Source organism: Macaca nemestrina, chromosome 9, assembly GCF_043159975.1.
Source record: "Macaca nemestrina isolate mMacNem1 chromosome 9, mMacNem.hap1, whole genome shotgun sequence".
Classification (NCBI taxonomy): domain Eukaryota; kingdom Metazoa; phylum Chordata; class Mammalia; order Primates; family Cercopithecidae; genus Macaca; species Macaca nemestrina.
This window is the reverse complement of record NC_092133.1, coordinates 136,430,626-136,458,610: the sequence shown is the minus strand read 5'-3', so window position 1 is coordinate 136,458,610 and position 27,985 is coordinate 136,430,626. Positions and strand designations below refer to the sequence as shown.

Genomic DNA, 27,985 nt, shown 5'->3' with positions numbered 1-27,985 from the left:
CAATCCTCCTACTTTAGCCTTCCAATGTGCAGGGATTACAGGCCTGAGCCACCACACCAAAAATTTTTATTGCCTCATATCTCTACCTGTAAAAAAATAATAAAATAAAAATAATCAAGCCTAAGCTCACCATTAAATTCATAATTATTTATTTAAAGAGAATGACCATGCACTATTGCATGACTATACTAGGTACACTATAAAACATCCAAAAGTGGGGGGAGGGAATTTTAAAGGACGAGAGAAAAATAAGCTTAGTTGGAAGCTCCCAAGTTTCCCCCACATCATTTAGTTGAATCAGAAATCCCATTTTTGAAAACCATTTGATCCAACGAAAAGGAAGGATGGCTTAATAAAAGCATCCTCTGTGTTTGATAGGCGAGGCTTTTTCCATTGTATTTCTTGCCAAATAAACAAACAAGCCAAGAACAGCTCCCCAAGAAGCAGCTTCCCTATTTCTGTCCTAAGATGTATTTAAACCAGCCTTGCTGCTACCAGTTCACTTTCTGTGGCAGAGAGAGCTGCCTGGGTTTCCTGGCTTTGTCCCTCCGTGGCTTCTCTACCGGGTGGGGCTGGGGACAGACTCAGCAGAGCATTTACTGCGGTGGCTTTGCAGCAGCCGTTTCTAAGGAGATGGTGCCTGAGCCCCATGCAGAATGCCATCCCTTCCTTTCCCCCTCGATTTGTCTCTGCCTAATTGAACTCCCGCTGGCTGTGTTCCAGCACAGTTCTGTTTCACCTACTGATAAATGGTCGTTCACTTTCCAGTTTCAGAACTCAGCTAACCCCTGGAATGAACCACGGTTCATCTTCACGGTGTCCCCAGTGCAGAGTCCCGTGCATCAGACGATCGATGCGTATTCGCAGCAAATTGGCCGTTCAGCAGTGCCGTGCAGGAACCTTGGAGACAGATATGGAAAGGCTTTTCTGACAATGTCATGGCCTTCCCCAGACTCACTGGGGAACCAGAAAAAGAACTTGGACTTTCTTATAGCTTCTTGCTAAAATTCAGGAGTTCTAAATGATTACACCAGTGAACCCATCAGATAACTATTTCTCCAACTAAATGAATGAGATGAAATTTGGCACCAAATAAATACAGGCACCTATCTATCCATGGGCCATGTGGGGAAAACCAGAAACATGTATTTAATGCATGTCTCTGAGCTTATAGAGACCTCCAGTCATCAAAGTAACCAAAGCTTACGGAACCAGCAATTCCACGGATGATCAAAGCCCATCCTGGGCTAGACATCTCTGAGGAAGTGAATTAGCATTTAGGATTATTGTAGAAACATAAGAATCTAAGTAAGTCTAAAATGTGGAATGTGCTGCTTACATTTAATTTTGTTTTGTACTTTCCTTTCTTCTCTTCTAATTAGGTGATTTTAGAGGAATAAACACCCTTAGCCATCAGCCAACATTTTACAAATGAATCCCAGCAAGGGAAAGGAGCGCATTGAAGGCCCATGCTCATTAATGAGGAAGCAAAAACAACAGCCCACAAGCTTGGTTCCCTGGGCCATGCTCCTTGATTTCCACGCGCTGTTCCTGTTCACACAGGACAAGACATCCTTTTTCCTTCTAGAACAACAGCTCAGCCCCACCTGAAAGCAAAAGTTCATTGACACTTTTTCAAAGGCTTCACAACTCTTAGCTTTTTTGCCGACCTCAGCAAAATAAGTCGTCATCTGGCCAGCTTTAAGAATGAGGTTTGCTAACTGGATCGCATTCTGAGGTTATCAGAAGACCCTGCACACTTGCGTATCTCACAAATACTGTCAATAAATTCATAGCTTCATTTGCTCATTGATTCACACATTGGGTTTCCTATGTGAAATGCTTTGGAACAGGCTCAATATGAATATTCAAAAGCAATGTGATGTGGTCTGCCATGAATATAAGTCAGTGAGTAATAAACATTGCTAACTGTCCTATTCTATAACATAGTGATAACCTACTCCCTCTATTTAGGAAAATCACATGGTCCTTGACTTTTTTTTGGAGGACAGGGTCTCACTCTCTCATCCAGGCTGGAGCGCAGTGGCACAATCCTGGTTCGCTGTAGCCTCAACCTCCTGGGCTCAAGTGATCCTCCCATCTCAACCTCTTGAGTAACTGGGACCACAGGTGCACACCATCGTGCCCATTATTATTATTATTATTATTTATTTATTTTTTTTTTTTTGTAGAGACAGAGTCTTACCATGTTGTCCAGGCTGGTCTCAAACTCCTGGGCTCAAGTGCACCCACCTTTGCCTCCTAAAGTGCTAAGATTACAGGCATGAGCCATTGCACCTGGCCAGTCCTTGATTTTTTAAAAAATTCAAATAATAATACAGTTTAAAATGAAAAGCAAACCCCATTTGTCTCAGAGCCCTAGTTCCTGTCCTCAGAAGTTCCTGGTGTATCTTCCAGATACTGTCCCTGCAGACACACAACATAGATCTGCTTTTCAATACAAATAGGGACATAGAAACCATATTATTCTATGTCTTGATTTTTACGCCTGGTGATACACCTCAACAATCTCTCTGTATCAGCACACACAGCTCTATTCATTTCCTTCCAATTCTGGAGTACTCCACTGAAATGATGTGCTATACATTTTTAACCAGCCCTCCATTATGGATATTCAAGTTATCTTCAGTTACTGTTCTTGCTGTGGCAAGCAGAGTGGCAATGGCTTTGCTTTTACATGCAATTTTATGCGCATTTTCAGCATATCTGCAGAATAAATTCCTAAAACTGAAATTGCTGGATCAAAGGGTGTATTCATTTTCTAATTTTGTTAGCTATCACCAAATAACACTCTAAACACGAAACAAACACTTGCAAGGATGCTGTGCTAATTTACAATCTCATCTACCATGCATGTGAGTGTTGGTTTCTCATGCCCTTGCTAGCACCTAACTTTGTCAAGGTGATTGGTAAAAAACCATGTCTCAGTTCAGCATGTCTGAACATCTTTTCATCTTGGAACTCTGTATATAATGATTTTTATGTTGCCTACCTGCGTTTGTCCCTTCTTTTTTATTATTTATAAAAATCTCTTAATAGGTTTTATAAGATAATCTTTATCTTTTGCATTGCAAATTTTTCTCAGTTTGTCATATGGCTTTACTATATTTTACCATATTCAAATTTAAGATATATATTTATTTATTTATTTATTTATTTTTTGAGATGAGGTCTCACTCTCTCACTGAGGCTAGAGTGCAGTGGTGCAATCTCGGCTCACTGCAACCTCCACCTTCTGGGTTCAAGCAATTCTCCTGCCTCAACCTCCAGAGTAGCTGGGATTACAGGTGCATGTCACCATGCCCAACTAATTTTTGTATTTTTACCATGTTGGCCAGGCTGGTCTCAAACTCTTAACCTCAGGTGATCCACCCACTTTGGCCTCCCAAAGTGCTGGGATTACAGGCGTGAGTCACCATGGCTGGCCAAGTTTAAGATAAATATATATATAACATATACATACAGAAAGAGGGAGAAAGGGAGAAAAAGATAGAGGTTGATTAATTTTTTTATAGTTTCTGAGACTTGCATATTGCTCTGAAATCACTTTTTTTGTTCTAAGATTATTTTTTAAAATCTTTCATATTTTTCTTCTAGTGATTTTATGTGTGTGGTTTTTTTTTAGTTTAAATGTTTGGTTCAGACTTTCACTTCATAAGGGCATGACAGCCTTTTGTTCCCATGGTAACGTCAAGACAAAGAGAAAATAAAACTCATACTTTCCCATGGGGTTAACAAAGATCAGGAGTCGAAAGAAGATTTAATGAACTAAGTCCTTCATTGGCAAAGAGAAAGCCAGGACAGCTTCCATTTCTGACAAGAGTTTCTCACCTAGGCATGGAAAGATTGGCCTAGACAGAGATTTGCAAGGAGGAGAAAAAATCAGCTGAGCTAGACATGATAATGCAGCCTGGATGCATGGATTGCAATATAGGAGTATCCCAATTGCAAAAACAAATTAGGCCAATCACTTTCACATCGCCACCGCCACCTCAAACTGACAAAAGGTGTCAATGAAGAAAGGGCAAAGATGCAGCGCAAAACTACAAAGACCCATGTATTCCCATAATGCTTGGATTCCAAGAATATTCAAAGGGAATGTGACGTGGTCTGCCATGAATACAAATGAGTAATAAACAGTGCTAAATGTCCTATTCCATAACATAGTAATAACCTACTCTTTTTATTTATGAAAATCACATGGTCCTTGACCTTTTTTTTTTTTTTTTTTGGAGGACAGGGTCTCATTCTGTTGCCCAGGCTGGAGTGCAGTGGCACAACCATAGCTCACTGTAGCTTCAACCTTCTGGGCTCAAATGATCCTCCCACCTCAGCCTCTCATGTAACTGGGAATCCAAAGTAAGTTAAAAAATAGCTAAAATAGCAGCTCATCTACTCAAATATTGATAATATCTAAAAGATATTATAAAAAAATTATGAGGGGTGCAGAGATACAAGACATACTCACCAATAACCAAAAGAACACATAGTCAATAGAAACAGGTCCGTAGTTAAACCCAGTTATTGGAACTAGCAGCAAGAATATTTAAGCAATTATCATATACATTTTAAACCAATTTATAGGAAAATGTGGATCTAATGAGTAAGAGATAGGGGTATATCAGAAGAGAAAAAGGAACTCTAAAAAACAAGACAAAATGGAAATTCTAGGATGATAAAATGCAATGTCTGTGATAAAACAGTCACTGGATGACATTAATAGCAGTTTGAATTTTCGAAAGAAAGCATTAGCAAACCTAAACACAGGTCAATGGAAATTATCTAATTAAGTCAGAGTTTAAAAAAAGAGTAAAAACAATCAAACAATATGGTGTCAAGAATGAAACTGACAACTGACTTTCCATCAGAAATGATGCAAGTCAGAAGACAATGAAATGATAACTTTAAAGTGCTAAGAGAAAAAACCACTATCAACCTAGAATTCTATATACAGTAGTCTCCCTTCATCCACGGTTTTGCTTTCCAAGGTGTCAATTACCCACAATCACTGCAGTCTGAAAATATAAAATGGAAAATTCCAGAAATAAACAATTCATAGAATTCAAATTGTGTGCTGTTCTGAGTAGTAGGATGAAATCCCACACTGTCCTGCTGCTTCCCGCCTGGGATGTGAGTCATCCTTTTGTCTAGCATATTCACAGTCTATGATACCTGCCTGCTAGTCACAAAGTAACTGTCTTGGTTATCAGATTTAAAAAAAAAAAAAAACAGAATGTATGTAGGGTTCAGTACTATCTGTAGTCTCAGGCATCCACTGGGGGTCTCGGAATGTATCCCCCACAGATAAGGGGGAACTACTGGGAACTTCTGCATAGTGAAACCTTCTTTCAGAGGCAGCAGATGGGCAAACCAGATATAAAAGAAACAAAGTCACAGTGTGGCAATCATACATAGGGAGTGACAGATGTCCAATTCTGAGGGCACAAATGATGTCTGGTCCCCGGAGTTCCTGATGGATCGTTAATGCTGGTGCTGTGTCCTGACTGATAAGAAGCCATTGTTCTTTCTTCTCTTGAGTAGTGGCTGCTTAGTTGCTGATATACTTTCTTGATTCCTCTATTTTCTGTTCTTTTCCTTTTAAATGATGAGTCATCACCTGAAATAAGATAAAGTCTCTAGGCCTCGCAAACAGAAAGAACTGACAATATAATTCCTTTAGACAGGATGGCTTCTCACCTAAGATTTTGGGACATTTCACAGACATTTAATGTTAAAAAGAGAGAAGAAGACAGTTTAACAGAGGAAAAGAGCACTGGATGGCTTCCCAGGGTCCCAGACCTCCAGGCAACTGTTTCCTCATTGCACATGAGGACTAGCTGTCTTCCAATTCAAATTATGTAAATTTTCACAAATTCTCTCCAGTGATAATGCAAAGAAAGAATGGAATATCACCCACTGGTTGATAAAAATTCAAGGAGAACAGATTGTTGGCTTTGATGAGATAGTCCGAATGTTTAATGTAGAATGTAGACAGGTGTCCTGGGTGAAAGTCAACATAGAGCAATTGAGAAAAGGCCAGTAAAGGGCTTTTCACTGTTTCCTGCATTTTAAGCCAAGGTAAGTTTATGAGAATCTTTTCTAAATTGCCGTAATTATAATAACCTGTCCCCTGGTCGTCATCATTTAGCAGTGTGTTTTTTCTATAGCTTGTGTTCAACAAATAGCAGTGTAGCTATTACTGGGAATACTTACTATAGGAAACACTGCCCACCAGCCACTCTGTAGGGGTGGGGTGTCACCAGTTATTTTCAGGGCAATGCTTTTTTTTTTTTTTTTTTTGAGACAGAGTTTCACTCTGTCACCCAGGATGGAGTGCAGTGACGCAATCTCGGCTCACTGCAACCTCCACTTCCCAGGTTCAAGTGATTCTTCTGCATCAGCCTCCTGAGTAGTTGGGATAACAGGCACCCACCACCACACCTGGCTAATTTTTGTAGTTTTATTAGAGACAGTGTTTCACCATGTTGGCCAGGCTGGTCTTGAAGTCCTGACCTCAGGTGATCCACTCACCTCAGCCTCCCAAAGTGCTGGGATTACAGGTGTGAGTCACTGTGCCTGGCCCCAGGGCAATGCTTTTTTAAATGTTTTTTAGACTCTACCCTCTGCCAAGAGCTAGTCTAAAGATGGGCATCCATCCTTCAGCTTTTAAACCTTCCTTTCACATACACAATACTTAAGTCCAAGGTTACGGTAGCTCTGTTTCTCTGGGTCTCTCTTGGCCCTTTCTCCTCTCTACACCAGCTTTATCCTAAGGCTGGCGCCTCTCAAGTTTGCAAGATAGATAAGGCACTTCCAGGCATTACGTTTAGACACTGCAATATTCAGAAGAGCTTTTGTCACCTGCCCGTTCCTAAGCCAGTTACCATCAAGAAAAATTGGGTTATTCAGACAAACTAGAATCTACCTCCTGGAACTAGGGATAGGCTAGCCTCTCCTAAGAGGCTTGGTTGTATAGAGGAGAATATATTTCTCAATAAACTCTGGGCTCTTTTAAGAAAGAGGAAGAGTTAATGGATGTTAGGCGATTTAGGGTATCCTGCCCAAGTTAAATTTTCCAGTGGCTGCTATCATTGCTTTTTAACAAATCACAATTTGTTTAGTTTCATTATCATTAATTTTATTTATTGTGGATTGTTTTGCTAAGCCTACCATGTGTATTGAAGCATATCTTCACCAACAATACTTTAAACTGCAATTTCCAGTAACTACACTTAAAGACTGTGAACACTGGGAACCAAGAATAGATGTCTGCATCTCCTAACAAAAGCGGATAAAGTCGCCATCCTCAACACCATTGTCAATACCCCTAAGCTTGTGTCCATGATGATCCTTGTTGTTAGTAGAGTTTTTCCTTAAAAAGGAGAAGAAGAACGCCTGTAATCCCAGCACTCTGGGAGGCCGAGGCGGGCGGATCACCTGAGGTCAGGAGTTCAAGACCAGCCTGACCAACATGGAGAAACCCTGTCTCTATTAAACATAGAAAAAATTATCCGGGTGTGGTAGCACACACCTGTAATCCCAGCTACTCGGGAGGCTGAGGCAGGAGAATTTCTTAAACCCTGGAGGTGGAGGCTGCAGTGAGCCAAGATTGCGCCATTGCACTCCAGCCTGGGCAACAAAAGCGAAAAAGCGAAACTCTGTCTCAAAAAAAAAAAAAAAAAGAGAAGAAGAAAAAGCAACTTATGTGTGCTTATGGGATATGATACTCTGCCCAAGAGGGGTGAGCTCAGAAAGGATCGAGAATCTCTGTTTTGGATGGGAATTCCTATTAGCATTTTCCATTCTTCTTTGCCATAATGAAGAAAGAGAGAGTCTCTGTCTTAGTGTTATGTGTGCTTACCTCAGTCTTAGGGTGGCAGAGACCCAGCTTCTCCTCATTAGTCTCTCCTGTCTAAATTGAAAGAAATACCATCACTTTACTCAGTTGACCTTCTCCTATTTCTCGTATAAAGTAAAAAGATCAAGACTTGGGAATTAAAAATACAGCATCTCTGGCTGGAGTAATTGCAAGCTAATTACTGCTATCATTATGCATTACATTAAAATATCAGCACTTAAACTGTACACGCTACAAAGTTCAGGCCCTCATTACATCTTACTTGATCACTTCAATTGCTTCTAACTTGATCTCCCTGACTTCTCCAATCCGTCTTGCACAACATTCCCAAGGGATCTTGCAAAAACACAAATCTGATAGTGTCACTTTCTTGCCTACAATTTTGTTTGTTTGTTTTTCATGAGACAGAGTCTCACTCTGTCGCCCAGCCTGGAGAATCGCTTGAACCCAATCTGTGCCTTTTGGGTTCAAGCGCTTCTCCTGCCTCAGCTTCTCGAGTAGCTGGGATTACAGGCGCCTGCCACCACATCTGGCTAATCTTTGTAGTTTTAGTAGAGATGGGATTTCATCATGTTGGCCTGGCTGGTCTTGAACTCCTGGCCTCAAGTGATTCACCCATCTCGGCCTCCCAAAGTGCTGAGATTACAGGCGTGAGCCACTGCACCGAGCCACTTGCCTATAAGTTTTAAGTCATTCTACAAGCTAAGTGGGCACACATACCCATATTATTCTGGCCTCTGCCCGTCTCTCCAGCCTCATCTCTCACCCCAGTCCCCAGCAAAATTCTACCAGGCACTGCAGTCTTACGACTCCCTTCTTGTAGTGTCCAGAACATCTGGGTGCTTCTTCCAGCCTTGGTATACCTCGCTGCCTGTACCTGGAACTTCCTTTCTCCCTTATTCTTCTGTTAAATCCCCATTCACGCTTCAAAATTCCCTCCAAACACCTCATTGTCTTTAAAAATCTGACTTTACTCTGCCAGGAAGTTAGTTGCCTATCTTTGATGCCTTATTAGTAGTGTTAAAGATGGTGGGTTTCTAAGCCAAACTGTCCAGGTTCAAAGTCAGGTTCCACCACTTACTAGCTATATGCAGAGTTAAAGCAGTAATAGTGAAAACTAAGTTTCTGTCTTTTAGGCAATGCAAATGACCGAAATATGCAATGATTTCCCGTAACTAAACAAGAGGTCATGAGATCCAATGAGGAATAAAAAGCTGAGATAGATGTAGCACGTGCTAAACATTTCACATACATTAACTCATTATTTCTCCCAACCGCGCTATAGGGTAGGTACTATTATCGTTCCCATTGCATAGAAATGGGAACTGTGCAGAGTTTGAGGTTTTATGTCACATCCAAGCTATCTAGTTCGCTGTTGCTGTTTCACAGGTGCTGGCAGAAGTCATGGAACTCCTGGGTCAGAGACAAAGGACTTTGTGAATCACGACCAGAGCAGTAGACAGAGCTACATGGTTGCTGATTCCCTGTGCCCCCAAGTCTTAGGGTGGTGATGCAGACGGCTCCTCGTGGATGCCTGCATGCAAGGCCAGTCACCTGACAGGAGAGGAACCCTGAGCTTGAGCTTGGGAAATCATCCCTTTTATAAGAAGTGGAATAAAAAGCCTTCCCTGTGGAGAAAGGGGAACACTCATACACTGTTGGTGGGAATGCAAATTAGTACAACCTCTGTGGAAAACAGGGTGGAGATTCCTCAAAGAACTAAAAACAGAACTGCCGTTCAACCTGGCAATCTCACTGCTGGGTAGCTACCCAAAGGAAAAGAAATCATTATATCAAAAAGACACTTTCTCTCATATGTGTATTGCGGCACTATTCACAACAGCAAAGATATGGAATCGATCTAAGTCCATGGATGAATTATAAATGCCTATCAATAATAGACTGGATAAAGAAAATGTGGTATAATTCACACCATGGAATACTATGCAGCCATAAAGAATAATGAGATCATGTCCCTGCAAAGGGAGCTGGAGCTGGAGGTCATTATCCTCAGCAAACTAATGCAGGAACAGAAAATCAAATACTGCACATTCTCACTTATAAGCAGGAGCCAAGAGATGAGAACATATGGACACAACGAGGATAACAATAGACACTGGGGCCTATTGGAGGGTGGAAGGCTGGAGGAGCGAGAGGATCAGGAAAAATAACTAATGGATACTAGACTTAATGAAATAATCTGTACAGCAAACTCCCATAACAAAAGTTTACTTATGTAACAAACCTGCACATATACCTTTGAACTTAAAATTTTAAGAAAAGGAAAATGTGGTACATATACACCATGGAATACTATGCAGCCATAAAAAAGAACAAGATCATGTCTTTCAAAGCAATATGGTTGGAGCTGAAGGCCATTGTCCTCAGTGAAATAACTCAGAATCAGAAAATCAAATATTGAATGTTATCACTTATAAGTGGGAGCTACACAAGAGGTACACATGAGTACACAGAGGTAAATAATAGATGTTGAGGATCCCAAAAGAGAGGAGGGCAGGAGGGGAGATGAGGGCTGAAAAATTACCTATTGGGTACAATGTTCACTATTTGGGTAATGAGTACTCTAGAAACTCAAACCTTGCATTACATAATATATCCATGTAACAAAGCGGCACATGTACCCCCAAATCTATAAAAATAAAATTTCTTTAAAGTGAAAGAAAAAGCCTTCTCTTTGTCCAGGGAAAAACACTACCTCATCCTTCAAGGTTGCTTGCTGCAACCCCAAGACACAGCCCAGAAAATGGGCCATCGGACATGCACACCCACAGGACGAGGAAGAGACACTCAGGACCACGGTGGATTGCCTCTCCTGGGGGCCCTGGACCTACTATTGAACCCCTCACTACCTCAGTTTCCTTGTGTCTTAAGATGGGATAATCATAGTACCTGCATCATAGAGGCTTTGTAAGGGTTGAAAGGATTAACCCAGAATAAGTGATAAGTGCCAGCTATTACTATCAATCCTCCACCTTGCCCTTCCCTACCTTCCACATACTTTATTTGTAGCTTTTTTTTTTTTTTTTTTTTTGAGACAGAGTCTTGCTCTGTCGCCCAGGCTGGAGTGCAGTGGCCGGATCTCAGCTCACTGCAAGCCCCGCCTCCCGGGTTCACGCCATTCTCCTGCCTCAGCCTCCCGAGTAGCTGGGACTACAGGCGCCCGCCACCTCGCCCGGCTAGTTTTTTGTATTTTTTAGTAGAGACGGGGTTTCACCGTGTTAGCCAGGATGGTCTCGACCTTCTGACCTCGTGATCCACCCGTCTCGGCCTCCCAAAGTGCTGGGATTACAGGCTTGAGCCACCGCGCCCGGCCTATTTGTAGCTTTTATTCTATTTCATGGTAAACAAATAATAGAGATGAAGTCTTGCTATGTTGCCCAGGCTGGTCTCAAACTCCTGGGCTCAGGCCATCTTCCCCGCTAGCCTCCCAAAATGCAGGGTGCAGGGGTAACAGGTGTGTGAGCCACCACACCCAGCCGTTAAGTGTCCATTTACAGATCTTTTTTTCCCCCACTGCCTAACAGCTCCTTGAAGCATATTCGTCCTTGCATGTCAGACGCCAGTACAGGGTAGATAATTATTGTATTTGTCGATTAAAAGAGTAAACAAAAAGTCTTCCTGTATATCAACCAGTGTGATCTGACTAGAGTCTCTGTATACTTTTGATCAAATTTCATTACTCCAAACTTTTCAATGCTTTGGTGAAAAAAAAATTATCATTCCCTTTTAGGTAGTGCTCTTTTCAATGCAATAACATGAAATGGCAATTTATTAATATAGGAAGATTAAGTAGTTTCTCCAGGAAAATTACCTGGTCTCACCTATTTCCATTTCTATGCAATGGAAACGATAATAGTACTTACCCTATAGTGCAGTTGGGAGACATAATGAGTTAATGTATGTGAAATGTTTAGAAGAGCACTTAGCACGTGCTACATCTATCTCAGCTTTTTATTCCTCATTGGATCTCATGACCTCTTGTTTAGTTACGGGAAATCATTGCATATTTCGGTCATTTGCATTGCCTAAAAGACAGAAACTTAGTTTTCACTATTATTGCTTTAATTCAGAAAACAGTGTCTCTGGAGATAGGAGTCCAATGGGTCATTGTTTTATCAAGTTACTCGGAACAATCCAGGTGAACACGTGACAGCCATTCTTTTGGTCTGGCAGGACCTAATAGGCTTCCTCTGACCGGATAGAAGCAGCCAGGAGAGGTGACCCAATGTCTGACATAAATTCTGATCTGTGACCAGTAAATCAGTAATTCTCAGAAAAATGAATACGTAAATGAAGAATTAAAAAAGTCACCAAAACCATTTAACATGGCCATTGTTTCATGTACCCAATAGGAAACCATCATCCAGTCTTTTTTTCTGAAATAAATAAGGCTGTGGATGGATAAGCTGTTTCTGTAATAATCTCCGATGCTTTCAGCTGAGTTTCCCGAAATCATGGTCCTTCGCTCTACTTCTTTGACTGTGCAGACCTTGCTGAAACAAGACTTCCCTGTTCTTTGGCCCCGTGCTCTGTTTGTTAGCTAGAAAATGCAGTCTTCTAGTTGGTATGCACTTTACTGGTCTCAGGTGTCTACTAAACAGTCCAAAGCCCCTCTTGCCCTAGAAACAGTAGAACTCAGCAACGCTTATGGCCTGCGGGTGAGACAAGATTGACTACAGGGCTGTGATTTCTTTGGGTTTCACAACAAGACCTGTGTTCTTTCTTTTACGCCAGTCTACCTAGAATGGGATTTCACCCACAGCTGCTGCCAGCACCCACTCACCCCTGACGACACACACCTGCCTGGCCAGTCAGAGATCCACGGCACTAACGCACTGCTTTTCCGAGGCAGGAGAAAGATAATGCAAAGATTGATAGACGGAAAAAGGAGTTCAACAAGACAACAGAATGCTCAGAAGTGCACATCCTAGTCCCAGGTCTAACCGCACCTGGCCTTGTAATATGTGAGTAGCTTCTTACGCTGGCATGCATGTCGTATACACATGTAAAAATATATATTCTTTTAAAAATATTTAACAATCATCACTTAACTGTGATAACAAAAGAGACTTTATTATTTTTCAGATCAAGAGGCTATCATGTCCCAAATCACATACTCGGTTGAGAGCAGGTCAGAATTCGGTCTCGGTTGTTCTGATTCTCAGCCAGAAGCATGTGCTGCTGTGTACCATGGTGTCTCTTCTATGTGCCTCAATATGAACCATTTGCACCTGAAATCGGCTACATAAAAAACTCAAACTCTTTTTATTTTTATTTTATTTATTTATTTATTTATTTACTTATTTATTTACTTTTTGAGATGGAGCCTCGCTCTGTTGCCCAGGCTGGAGTGCAGTGGTGCGATCTCGGCTCACAGCAACCTCTGCCTCTGAGTTCAAGGGATTCTCCTGCCTCAGCGTCCCAAGTAGCTGAGACTACAGGCATCCACCACCACGCCTAGCTAATTTTTTGTATTTTTTAGTAGAGACGGGGTTTCACCGTGTTAGCCAGGATAGTCTCGATCTCCTGACCTCATGATCTGCCTGCCTCGGCCTCCCAGAGTGCTGGGATTACAGGCGTGAGCCACCACACCTGGCCTCAAACTCATTTTCTAAACAATATAGTATCCAGTAAGTACCAGATATTCTGTGCATTCAGACAAAGAAACAGGGAGCCCCTCAGAGTACTGCTACAGGCTCCCCAACTTCCTTCTCCTCTCCCTGAGCATGTGGGAAGGCCAGACTTCCTGTGTAGTTAGTTGCAGACTCATGAATAAGCTTTGGGAAATGGAATATGTGTCTAAGTGGCATCCTCACTACCAGGCTGGGCCACACAATATCCCACGCTGTGTCCTCATCCTTTAAACTACTTAAACCCAAATCCTTCCACAGCCTCTTTTCCCTGCTGTCTAAGAAGCAGAGGGCCCTGAGATAGGAGAACATAGACACAGTTTGAGGAAGAGCTGTCTTGCAAAATTGCGTGACCTGCAAAACAGTCTATAAGAGCAAAAAAGAAAATGTTATGATGTTAAGAAACCGCAACTTTAGAGGTTTGTTTTGTTTTGAGACAGAGTCTCGCTCTGTCACCCAGGCTGGAGCGCAGTGGCACGACCTCAGCTCACTGCAACCTCTGCCTCCCGGGTTCAAGTGATTCTCCTGCCTCAGCCTCCTGAGTAGCTGGGATTACAGGCGCCCATCACCACACCCAGCTAATTTTGGTATTTTTAGTAGAGATGGGGTTTCACCATGTTGGCCAACTGGACTCAAACTCCTGACCTCAAGGGATCGGCCCACCTCGGCCTCCCAAAGTGCTGGCATTACATGTGTGAGCAACCGCACCCAGCCTTTAGAGGTATTTGTTACAGCAGCGTCTCTAACTCACGTCCCTTTAGTTCACCTAAGAGGTCTCCTGCAGCTTCAGTCTGCGGCTGAAGGCCCTTCTCAAGGACTGGGTCTCTTCCTGTGGTAGGGTTCTCCATTTAACATGGTCACAGATCACAGTTTCATGTACCTGATAGGCAATCATCACTCTGTGTTTTTTTTGTTTGTTTGTTTGTTTGTTTTAATAAATGAGGCTTAGGATAGATGCCTATTTCTATTATGATGTCAAAGTCTTATATACCATAGGTCTCTCTCTGGCCATAGAAGATTGTTTATCCTGCACATGGGACACACAGGAAATGCTAAGGAATTAATCCCTTTAGGAGCAACCCCCAACCAACAAGGGATGGAGGTTGGTGGATATATAATATCTCAGCTTCCCTGCTGTGGGGAGATGGTTGTCAGATACTCTCTGCATGTTTGCTCCACAGCAGGACTGCGCCCAGTGGCTCAGAGTGGAAATCCCCACTTCCTTGCTTTCCTTCCCACCTTCCATCCCACCCCTTCACTGTACTTGTCAGGATCACTTCCCGAATAAATGACTGAAACCCCAACCCTTGCACAGTGCCCTGCCTTTGCAAGAGAAGGGAGTTAGCATTCATTTCACTCCTATGGGAAGAATGCAGTTGAATGAATCATGTGGGCAGCCTAATATTTTTAGGTTTATAAGTTCCAGTTCTGTTCATGGTTCTAGTGCATGAACCAGCAAATCAGGGTCACCTTACTTATCTAATATTTGAGGGAACCGGCAAGGAATAAGTAATAATTCCAAAATTTTTTACAAATGCTAAATATCATTTCTTAATTAATGAGCAAAAAATACAGTCTTTAAAGAGTGTTTTCTGGTTAGAAGCAAAGCCCGTTCAGCACATTAAACTTGGAAAACAGAGACAAACCCAAAGAGAAAAATAAAATGTCCCCATTATCCCATGGCAGTTTTAAAAATTTAAGTGTACCGCCTTTTGGTGCTTTTTCCCCCCTCTGTGTATATATAGTTTAGCAAAATGAGATCACGTTGTATAAATGGTATTGTAACTTGATTTGCATTTACCAAAAAACAGATGTGTAGCTTTCAGTGGTACTCTGGATATATTTTAGAAAGTTCTCTAATCCATCAGTCTGCAGGATATAAACTGATATACCATATCCATGTTGTACTTCATTCCATCCCAGGAACACTTGCTAGACTAACATAAAAACAGGCCAAGGTCAAAATGAATTTATATTTATTTAGCAAACTCAATGAGATCAGGATTTTCCTTTTTCTACTTTGTTATAGCCAGAGTTTAGAACAACGCTTCACACCATATGCATTCAATAAATATTTATCAAATAAATGCAGGGAACAACAAAGCGGCTAGCACCATTTTACTGACTGGTTTAGGTCCCCTTGTAGTCAATATGAAGCCAAAATCAGTGTCCAGTAACAAGCATTTTTATGAGCATCGGTTTTCTGGGATGGTTGCTTATTGCGTTTTCTCTACTTTACTCCTTTAGTCCTGGGTCAGACTTTCCTTATATCAACAGCAATCAAACCTTGCCATTCCATAGCAACCTAACACCCCAGAACCGGGGCGGGGTTTCCCAAGGACAAGGCATAGCTCGTTCCTATTGCTGGATCTCTCTCTTCCCTATGAGATCATGTCCTCGTAAATCATTCCCACCAAGTTCCATTTGTTAAGATAATTGGGGGCATTTTACAATGCTGTAACCTAGATGTTATCATGGAGACTCGCCCCGTTTCCAATTTGCGATCTTCAGGAAGGTGGCCATACGCCTGCCATTCAGCAGGGCAGGCCACGGACCCACTGTCAAAGGACTCATGGCTCGCAGTGTCACTGACCCTCACCATCCTAAGATCATCCGAGGCACTGAACACAGAGCTTCAGGCAGCCCCTCAGTTCTCTCCTGCAAGTCCAGACAAGGTCTTGGTGGTTTATTGCGCTTAGATTCCTGCCTCTTGGGAGCTTTGAGAACTTGGAGTGGTATTGACATAACCTTAGGGATCTATCTCTGTGACCAGCTAAATGCAATTGTCCCCGTTTTGGTTATTTGGTGACGTCAGACATCACCTGGCTGAGCTGCTCCCCATGGAAAATGTGACTCTGATACAATGAGAATGCTTTCATTGAATTTTAACTTCAAGGACAAATGGGAAAACTCAGCTTCAGTGAACCGGCTGCAAGGGCAGTATTCCACAACTGTGGTGTGTTTCAAACCGTGAACACCCCTCCAGGCTGGGTGGGCAGAGACAATAGGTGTGCCCAGCCCGGCCTTCCTCTACTACAATATGTCCTCCCACTTTTAGGTGCTATCTTCCATTTTGTTTTGGAAAAATTAGCTTCATGGCATGAGCTGAATGGTAGTACCATGGGGAAGGGCAAAGAGAGCTTATTAGTCGCTTTGTCAACAATAAAATCCGCTTCCAGCCACTTCTGTAGCCCTAAGGAGCCATCACAGCACCTGGAACATAGCGGAGACTCATTCACAGTGGATTAAATTGAAGAGAATGAGCCATCAATTGCTGTATCGTCATAGTTGCCTTTTTATTGTTTTTGGAATAAAGGCAGCCCAGTACCACAGCCCTGAAGAAACAAACAACAAAAAAAGTAATTACTCTCTTACCTAAGCCAGTCAGAAAACAATATATTCTGGCTAAGTGTGGTGTCTCATGCCTGTAAACCCAGCACTTTAGGAGGCTGAGATGAGAGGCTCACTTGAGCCCAGCAGTTCAAGAACAGACTGGGCAACATGGTGAGACTCTGTCTCTACCACAAAGTAAAAAATATTAGCCAAGTATGGCGGTGCACACCTGTAGTCCCAGCTACTCAGGAGGCCAAGGTAGGAGAATCACTTGAGCCCAAGATCTCGAGGTTACAGTGGGTTATGAGCACGCTATTGCACTCCAGCCCGGGTGACAGACAGAGACCCAGTCTCAAAAAGGAAAGAAGAAAGGGAGGGAGGGAGGGGAGGGAAGGGACGGAAGAAGGGAGGAAGGGAGGAAGCAAGAAGGAAGGAAGGAAGGAAGGAAGGAAGGAAGGAAGGAAGGAAGGAAGGAAGGAGGGAAGGAAGGAAGGAAAAAAGAGACGTTCTTAATAATTACACGTAGAACACATTGATAACATTGATATAGTTAGGTGTGGCATTCCGTGTGGATTACTAATTTGCAATAATTAGAATGCAGAGTCCCAGGCTAAGTGACACATCGCAGCAGTGTGGGTGCTGGGGAGAGCAGAGGCAAGAGGCAGCAGGCAGGCAAGGCCGGTGGGCGGAGACGCAGCCGACCCTGAAGCGTCCCGTGTCTCAGTTTCCTCTTGCATACAGGAAGCTTAGATAATTGCAGAGGAATTTTCAGGTTCTAAAATGTTTTGAGAAACCTAAACACAGTAAAATATTACACAGAGACATTTAAAGACTAGGAAGGATAAGGGAGAAGCCACTTTAATAATACATTTCACCAGCCAGGCGCAGTGGCTCACTCCTGTAATCCCAGCACTTTGGGAGGCCGAGGCAGGTAGATCACAAGGTCAAGAGATCTGGATCATCCTGGCCAACATGGTGAAACCCTGTCTCTACTAAAAACACAAAAATTAGTTGGGCGTGGTGGCACATGCCTGTAGTCCCAGCTACTCAGGAGGCTGAGACAGGAGAATTGCTTGAACCCGAGAGGCAGAGGTTGCAGTGAGCCGAGATCGCGCCACTGCACTCCAGCCTCAGCGACAGAGCAAGACTCTGTCTCATAAAAAATAAATAAATAAATTTCATCAAAAATTAGTCCATTGACATCACAATTTAGGATAAGTAGCTGACATAGATAAAATGCCAGAAAATAGCAGATGATTTCCAGTGTTCTACCAAGTAGAATTATATACATATATAGATACATATAATTTTTTTTTTTTTGAGACAGAGTTTCACCCTTGTTGCCCAGGCTGGAGTGCAACGGTGCCGTCTTAGCTCACTGCAACCTCCACCTCCCAGGTTCAAGTGATTCTCCTGCCTCAGCCTCCCAGGTAGCTGGGATTATAAGAGCCCACCACCACTCCTGGGTAATTTTGTATCTTTAGTAGAGACGGGGTTTCATCATGTTGTCCAGGCTGGTCTCGTATTCCTGACCTCAGTTGATCCGCCTGCCTTGGCCTCCCGAAGTGCTGGCATTACAGGCGTGAACTACCATGCCTGGCCTAGAATAACATTTTTAAGTTATTTATGGTCTGCTTCTCCACAAAGAGTAACGGAAAAAGTTACATCTGAGTATCTCAGCAAGAGTTTCTGGAGGCAGTGACTCTTGGTAGTAGCATGGAATATGTAGCATGTAGTATGTAGTATGTAGTATGTGAACACCATGTAACACTGAGCTGCCCCGAGCCCTCTGCCTGAGGTTCTGACACTCTCTAAGCTGCTCACAGCATCAGCAGAGTCACAGTGGAGTTTTTATCTCCACTGAGGTAAGGCTAGAGCTTTAAAACAGACAACCAATCTCTTTGCCTGCGAACCACCCAGGAGAAAGAAAGCACTGTCTTTAATGAAAGGGCACTGTCAGGTCTTAGAGGGTCCTGGCATAAAGGCAAGGGCCCTGCTCTGGGAGGTCAGAGAACCTGGATCCAAGCCTTCAACAAATACATGGTCAGCATCTGTGAGGTGCCAGGCCCTATGGGGAGCCCTGCATCATGCAATTCAAGAAAAAGAAAATTCCTGTCCACAAAGAATTCACAGTTCAGAGTGTAAGGCTGGCAAGTAAACAGCCCCGAAGTACCACGTGGGCCACAGGCATGAGAAGGCACCAAGTATGGGTGCCCCGGTACTTTGTGGGGTTAGGGTGGGGGTGTCCAGTCTTTTGGCTTCCCTGGCCATATTGGGAGAAGAAGAATTGTCTAGGGTCACACACAAAATACACTAACACTAATGAAAGCCAATGAGAAAAAGTAAATGCCCAAAAATTCATGTTTTAGGAAAGTTTACAAATTTGTGTTCAGCTGCACTCAAAGCCATCCTGGGCTGCTCGTGGCCCGTGGGTCACAGGTTAGACAAGCTGGGTTTAGGGGATTTTCACGGAAATTTTTCCAGGGGACATTACTGCCATGCTAGGAGGGACAGACGGAAGACTGGGGTGGTGGAGGCAGGATCAGTGTCTGGAATCCCGCTTGTGGTGGAGGGCTATGCGTGTCTCCTCCTCTCCAGATGGGGGCAGAACATCCCACAGACTCACAGGCTACTCTGGGCAAATTTTACCACCCCTGGGCCTCAATGTCTTCATCCATGAAAGAGGGATGAATAAAATGATTCCCTTCAGACGTGAATGTATGAGAAATTCTCAAACATATTCTTCACATCTCTTCTTTCTTTCTTTCTTTCTTTCTTTCATGCTTTCTTTCTTTCTTTCTTTTTCTTTCTTTCTCTCTCTCTCTCTCTCTCTCTCCCTCCCTCTCTCTCTCTCTCCCTCCCTCTCTCTCTCTCCCTCCCTCCCTCCCTCCCTTCCTTCCTTCCTTCCTCTCTCTCTCTCTCTTTCGTCTTTCTTTCTTTTTGACAGAGTTCTGCTCTTGTAACCCAGGCTGGAGTGCAGTGGTGCAATCTCAGCTCACTGCAACCTCAGCCTCCTGGGTTCAAGCAATTCTCCTGTCTCAGCCTCTCAAGTAGCTGGGATTACAGGCACCCACTACCATGCCTGACCTCAGGTGATGCACACGTGTTATCCTCCCAAAGTGCTGGGATTACAAGCATGTGAGCCACCATGCCCAGCTACATCTCTCTTTTCAAGAACTTATTCATTATTTATTCTTTCTTTCTTTCTTTCTTTTTTTTTTTGGAGAGTCTCACTCTATTGCCCAGACTGGAGTGCAGTAGCAGAATCCTAAGTCACTGCAGCCTCACCCTCCCAGGCTCAAACGATCTTCCCACCTCAGCCTCCTGAGAAGCTGGGACTCATTGCAGCTCAGCTGCAAATGCACACAATCAATCCCCCTCCCTGGCTAATTTTTAAATTTTTGTGTAGAGACAGGGTTTCACCATGTTTCCCAGACTGATCTTTAACTCCTGAGCTCAAGCGATCCTCCTGCCTCGGACTCCAAAACTGCTGGGATTACAGGAGTGAGCCACTGCGCCCGAACAAGAACTAATTCATTAAAATATTTTTCCTCCTTTCCACTCAAAAGATGATGGCTTGCACTGTTTGCCTTAGAAGTTAAAACTGAGATACACACTTAGCACTGGACTGGGAATTAAGTGCTCACATAAAACCAAGTTATTCATCAGAGTATAGAATATGTTGTTCATATAAAGAAATTACATTTTGACCTGTTTAACTTTATGCAACCAGAGTATCAGAAAAATAAAAAATAAAAACAGCCAAATTGCTGGCTAAGTGACTCTGGAGACAAGCATTACAGGAATTCCAAGGACATTCTGATACAAACCAATTTTCTGTAGAGGATGATCTATTGGAAGTGGGCTGGGTTTGTACTTCAATACTTTGGAAGCTGCAGCCTTGACTTGGAAAAAGTCTCCTAAGGAACGTGTCAGGGAGGCAGCCGAAAGTGGGGAGAATGCTCATGTGGAAACCATGGTGTGGGGCTCACAGCTGGGGAGAGTTCGGAAGATTTGTTTCATTTCTTGTGATTATTCTCCAGTGTCTCATTTCCACTTGTAGATCCCCTCTCTCTACCAAACTCTCCACGGCATTGTCATAGGATTCAGAAGTCAAGGCCAAGAGAAAAAGCAGGGGAAGTGTAGAGAAAAGGAGAGTAGAGGGGATGGCGAAAGGAAAGGTTGGTAAAAGAGAATTGAGGAAAAGGGCAACTCAGAGAAGGGAGGAGAGGAGCAGATCAGGCACTGCCTACCAAAATGCTGAAAACAAGACTATAAATAATGCAGGTTGAAAACAAAATAGGCGTATGTTCATTGCAGCACTCTTCACAATAGCAAAGACATGGAACCAACCCAAATGCCCATCAGTGATAGACTGGATAAAGAAAATGTGATGCAAATACACCATGGAATACTATGCAGCCATAAAAAAGAATGAGATCATGTCCTTTGCAGGAACATGGATGGAGCTGGAAGACATCACCTTCAGCAAACTAACGCAGGAACAGAAAACCAAACACCGTGTGTTCTCACTCATAAGTGGGAGCTGAACAATGAGAACACATGGACACAGGGAGGGGAACATCACACAGTGGGACCTGTCAGGGAGTGGGGGTTGGCAGGAGGGAGAGCATTAGGACAAATAGCTATTGCATGTGCAGTTTAATACCTAGGTGACGGGTTGATGGGTGCAGCAAACCACCATGACACACGTTTACCTATGTAACAAAACTGCATGTCCTACACATGTACCCCAGAACTTAAAATAAAAATTTTGAAACATAGGTGATTTTGTTTAAGAGTAGAGCAAACCTGCAGTGTGAGTGCCAGGGATAGAGGAAGGCAGGGATGGGCAGGACGAGCTCCTCCTTGGCTCTTACCCTCTGGTATTAGAGAAATCTAGATTTTCAGAGCACTGAGTTATGCCCAATGGAATTTTTAATCTTGGGCCTTGAGGTAACTTTACCTTTATGCTAAGCATTCATGTTGGTGTCTAGGGTATAGCAACAACCAGAAATCTTAAGGTTTTCTTCAGCTAGACTTCCTGAGAATGTACGCAATACATTGCTCTTTCTATCCAGAAATACATTTCTATTTCACCCACACTCTCTGCAGGAGACTGGGTAGAGGATATTTTGCTCAATCTAGAACATCCATTCAATGTACAAACCTCATGTGCTTGTTCCCTCAAAGAACATTATGAAGTCTGTATCAAAAGCCTCCTTGTTTGTAATGGAGTTAAACATTATTTTCATTCTTCACTTAACCTTGGCCTGTTGCAAACTTGTACAGCAAATGTTAAGCTTTAATAAATGAACAGAAAATCCTTGAAACTTCTAAATGTGTACCCAAGTACTCTCTGTGACTTCCTGATCTTGATGTCAGAGGTGTTTCTTTGCCTGAAGGTCTTTGTATCTCAAAGTGTAGGAAATATATGGATTTAGAGCACATTATTCCCCGCAGGGCAAATTCTCACCCTTGATCCCCTGGGAAAAATCTAATACACACGATTCATTATCATCATCCTATGAAGCAAGTAGTGTTCCAGAAAAAGCTCAGTGCAGTCAAATAGCCTTTCATCTGTGACAATTTATCCAAATAATTTGTTATCATTTATCCCTTCTATAACATTTATTTTCTCATCCACCATTAGTACAGAGTTTTAAAGCAAAATAAATCAGACATTGAAAAAAGCATAGGGAATAATATAAGGAACATCCATTAGTTTGCCACTGAACTTAACAACAAAAACATTTTGCAGATATGACTGCGTATTACTTACACATCCTCTTGCCACCTGTCTTCCCTCAAGCCCCATTCTCCTCAGTCTGACGTTATTCCCTGGACACCTTTATATTTCTACTAATACATGTATGGGTATTCGTTAGGATAAAGATGAAACTGTTGTAGCAACAGAAGCTCAAAATATACCAGCTTGAATAAGATAGAAATGTATTTCTGCTCCAAAATTCCTTTAGTTTCCTTCTTTCTTTTTTTTCTCAGTACCCACTACGGCGTTATCCTTGTCTGCAGGTTTGAGGATGGATCTGCTCCCAGGGAGGGCGAGACAGGTGCACCTAGGTTGTCGGAAGTTGCACGCATCACTTCTGCCGGTATGTGTTAGCCTAACCCAGGCCACATGGACTCTCCCAGATGCCAGAGAGCATGAGAAGAAGAAGAGAAAGGGCTTGGAGAACGATGGACCACTCACCATTTACTGGAATAAACAATATTGCAGTCCATGTTTTAACACTTCATTTTCATCATGTCACACTGTCAGTAACTGAATAACAGCCACCCACAGGTATCAGAGTTTATCCCTGGAACCTAGACATGGTCTTTGCAGATGGGAGCGAAGCAGGTCTTTGCAGAAGGGATCAAGTTAGGGATCTTGAGATGGGAAGAATTTCCTGAATTGTCCTACTAGACACTAAATACACCTTATCCTTATCAAAGAGACAGAGGGAGGTTTTACTCACACAGCAGAGGAGGAGGCAGAGCTGGAACAGACAAGGAAGAGATTCTCCCCAAGAGCCTCTGGCATGGGCAGCCCTTCGAGCACCTCCGTGTGTGCCCAGTAAAAGTGATTTCCGACTCCGGCCTCCAGAACTGTGAGAGAATAAATTTGTTATTTTAAGCCACCAAATGTGTGGCAAGTTGTTACAGGGAAGGAATAAAGTTCTCTGAGTCTTTCTTTTTTTATCCAACATTATGATTTTGAGGCCTTTCCATATTGATACATGTAGTTATAGTTAATTCACTTTCTTACACGAACAGGTTAACAGATTTCCAAGGTGTTTTTTTTGTGTTTTTTTTTTTCTCCAATTTATCATTATTCAAAAAAAAAAAAAAAAAAAGTCCTGCTGCTATAAAAATTCTTGTACATATTGTCTGGTCTAAATGTGAAGATTTAGCTAGAACATGCACCTGGGAATGGAGCACTCAGTTTGCAGGGTATGTAGGTCTCTAACTTGAATAGGTGTTTCAATTGCTCTCTGAAAAGCAGTAGCATATAAGTGTTCTCCTAATTCCCTGACAACAGTAGGTATTAACAGACTTTTAAATTATTGCCAGTCTGATGGGCATAAATAGGTATCTCATTTTTTTTTAAATTTCCATTTCTATCTGTGAAGTCGAGAATCTTTTTCTATTGAGCTAAGCCAGTCCAATAAAGACTGGTCCAGGTTTTGAAGACTGGCAAGAAGAAAGCCTAGACAAATTCATGTTGCTTTCACTTAATTTTACCACCACTTGGGCAAACAATCAGGGCAAAGGCTTAGGAGATAGAATCCAAAGGGCACTGCCATCAGGCAAGTCCTGACTATGCCACAGGTGCCTAGTCAACACTATGTCATCAGGTATGTGGCAGGCCTGGCATAGCCCAACACACACATGTTTATTGCCTTAATACAGAATTTTTTTTAATACAGATTTTAAATGTATTACTTACATAGAACAAATGAGTTTTTATTTTATGATGTTTTTCATATTTTTATCTTATCATATTTTCTGACCATTAAAGAACCACTGGGATGAGGTTGAAATAACAAGAAACTTCCCAGAATGGGGCTATGTCATCAAAATAATAAAGCCAATATTGAACCTGGCTAGGTGTGTTCAGTATATTGAGAATGCAGATTTAGGGTGGGCGTGGTGGTTCACGCCTGTCATTCCAACACTTTGGGAGGCCAAGGCAGGTGTATCACCTGAGGTCAGAAGTTCGAGACCAGTCTGGGCCAACATGGTGAAACTCATCTCCACTAAAAACACAAAGATTATCCAGGCACGGTGGGTGCCTGTAATTCCAGCTACTCAGGAGGCTGAGGCAGGAGAATCACTTGAATCTAGGAGGCGGAGGTTACAGTGAGCCGAGATCGTGCCATTGCATGCCAGCCTGGGCAACAGAGCAAGACTCTATCTCAAAAAAAAAAAATGCAGATTTTAAAAGAAAACTTAAAGGAAAGTCAAGCATGATCCCACTATCTGAGATGATGACCGAAGCTGGTGCTATTTAAAAAGGCAACGTGCTGTCAAAATCACACGTGATCTCTATGAAAAGGAAAAGGGGAAAGTGACTGCAGCTTCTATCATGGGAGACAGAATGCCTGGTTCTGCTCAGATTCTCAGGGGGTATATTTTTAGATGAGAAGGAGAATACTAAGGGTGCATGACCAGCACTCCTAGAATCCAAACATGTCCCGGGGGAATGGCATGGATTAGTGCCATCGTCAAGATGCGGGGAGGGGGATGGTGCAACATCAGTGGTTTCTAACACATTCCCGTCTAATCCACCAGTCAGACCTCTGCAAAAGCCAGATGGATAAAGGGAGCTGTCAGTGGGTTATCCCCACAAACTTAACCAGGTTGTAACTTCAATGGTAGCTGCTATGCCAGATGTGGTATGTTTATTAGAGCAGATTACACAGTCCTGGGCATGTGGTACACAGCTATACATATGACCAACATACTCCTTTTCATACCCATCAATAAAGGGAATCCAAAGTTCACATTCATATGGGATGGATAGTAGCACACATTTGCAGTCTTGCCCAGGTTTTGGTTAATTTTCTTGTTCTCCATTGTAATATAATCTGAAGGGTCCTGGACCATCCGGACATTCCACAGATAATCAATCGCATGGATCCATAGATTGGTGACACTATGCTAATTGGACCTAATGAGAAAGCAGTGGTAAGTGATCTGAGTCCTTTAGTGAGAAACTTACATTACAGGAAATGTGAGACAAACCCTTAAAAGACTCAGGTACCTGCTTCATTTGGGGAGTTTTTAGAAATCCAGTGGTCTGAGGCATACTACAGCATCCTCTCGAAAATGAAGATCAAGATACTGCATTTTGTACATTGTACAATTAAAACAAAGCGCAATGCTTGACAGGTCTGTGGAAAGCAGCATATTCCACGCTTGTCATACTGCTTGAATCTATGTATCTAGAGACACAAAAGGCTGATGGCTCTGACTGGGGTGAGCAGTTAGTTAATGGATTCTGTAGCAAGTCCAGGCTGCCGTACAAACAGCCCGATGCCTGCCCCCCTATACCTAGCAGCTCTCACAGTCCTAGAGTTATCTGTGGTAGAAAAAGGAACCATATGGACTTTCTGACAAGCCCCTATAGGAGAGTCACTATGAAAACCCTTAGAGTTCTACAACAAGGCCATGCAAGCTCCCACAAAGAACCACACATCATTCACAAAGCACCCCAGGTGTGCCACTGAGCTCTGGTCAAAACCAAGCATCTGGTCAAGACATATCAAGCGATTATGCAGTCAGAATTGCTATCCTGAACTGGGCAAGTCGTAAGGTGGTGTGGCCCCAACAGCAAGAGGGGGTTATTGTAAAATGAAAGTTGTACATGAGACATGGAAGTTCTCAGGAGGAACGCTAGGCTGGTTTGAATATGAAAATTAATCAAGGTAATACACCTATCTGTATATTAATAAAGGACAAAAACCACATGACCATTTCAAGAGATGCAGAAAAAAGCATTTGACAAAATCCAACACCCTTTCATGATAAAAACACTCAACACACTGGGGATACAAGGGAATTTCCACAACCTGATACAGTTAAAGGCATCAAGCAAAAACTCACAACTAACATCGTTAAAGGTAAAAGATGAAATACTTCCCCCTAACATCAGGAACCAGATGAGGATATCTGCTCTCATGACTTCTCCTTACATTGGAGGGTTTGGCCAGGGTAATTAGGCAAGGAAAAGAAAGAAAAGGCATCCAGATTGGAAAGGAAGTAAAATAATCTATTCACAGGTGACATGAACTTGAATACAGAAAATCCTGAAGAATCCACAGAAAGCTAACAAATGAATTTAGCAAGGTCATAGGGTACAAAATCAATATACAAAAATCAACTGTATTTCTATACACTAGCAATGAACTCCAGTCTGGGCGACAGGGTAAGACTCCATCTCAAAAGAAAAAAGAAAAAAGAAGAAGAATGCAGATTTAAAAAGAAAACTTAGGAAAGTCAAGCATAATCCCACTATCCAAGATGATGACTGAAGATGATGACCGATCATTTTCTTATTTTCATCTGAAAATTAAAATAAGAAAACAATTCCATTTACAGTAGCATAAAATATACTTAGGATAATTTAACAAAAGAAATATAAAACTGTGCACTAAAAACTGCAGAACAGTGTTCAGATATATTAAAGATGACCTAAATAAGTGGAAAGAAATCCTGCATTCATGGACCAGAAGAATTAATACTGTGATGATGGCAATATTCCCTAAGTCTTCAACACAATCTTTATTAAGATCCCAACTGCCCTTTTGTTCCCCCTTTTTGCAAAAACGGACAAGCTGATCCCAAAATTCACATAGAAATGCAAAGGGCCCAAAATAACTAAAACAACTTTGAAAGAAGAAGAACAAAGTGGGAAGACTCACACTTCCCAATTTTAAAACTTGCTACAAAGCTACAATAATCAAGACAGAGTGGTACTTCCATAAGGATAGAGATTTAGATCGGTTAAATAGAACTGAGTGTCCAAAAATAAATCCTTACATTTGTGGTTGGGTAATGTCTGAAAAATGTGCTAAGACAATTCAATGGGGGAAAGAAGAGCTTTTTCAACAAATGATTCTGGGACAACTGAATATCTAGATGCAAAAAAAAAAAAAATGGATTTGAACCCCTACTTCTCACTATCCATAAAAATGAACACAAAAGGGATCAAAGACCTAAATGTAGGTGCTAAAACTGTAAAACTGTGAGAAAGATACAAAAACTTAGGTCTCCATGACCTGAAAGGTTAGGCAATAGTTTCTTTTTCCCCAGAAACAGTCTGGTTGACCTTAAAAGAGCCTGCTTCACACAGCGTTAAAGATCTGTTTCACACTTCATGCATCACTCTTGAAATACGCAGGGCTGCCTATGCTATCCTTGTAACACAACTCTTGCTGCAGCTGAAATGAACACACTTAGGCGGTGTCCACACACACACACATAGAGCGTGGTCGCAGCCACTCACAAAGCCTGAATCAGTCTCTTCAAATCCTACATGTGCTTCAGCTTAGATAGTCACTGAGAACAGCAACCTCTCGGGGTAAGCCAGAAACAGTACAAGTCATGCTGATCCTGA

General features: G+C 42.4%; 1 long non-coding RNA gene across 2 annotated transcripts; it reads right to left on the bottom strand.

Annotated features, from left to right (window-relative positions):
* LOC139356129 (uncharacterized) lies at positions 1-27,983 on the bottom strand. 2 transcript variants are annotated; one of them, XR_011607526.1, is made up of 5 exons: positions 27,698-27,983; positions 25,344-25,537; positions 23,791-23,895; positions 23,343-23,472; positions 1-2,427 (listed from the first exon to the last, which is right to left on the bottom strand). It is a non-coding gene; the product is annotated as an uncharacterized lncRNA (long non-coding RNA). The 2 variants fall into 2 exon arrangements; XR_011607527.1 differs by lacking the exon at positions 1-2,427 and having other exon boundaries at positions 22,481-23,472; positions 25,631-27,983.
* Between the last annotated feature and the right edge of the window lie 2 nt (positions 27,984-27,985).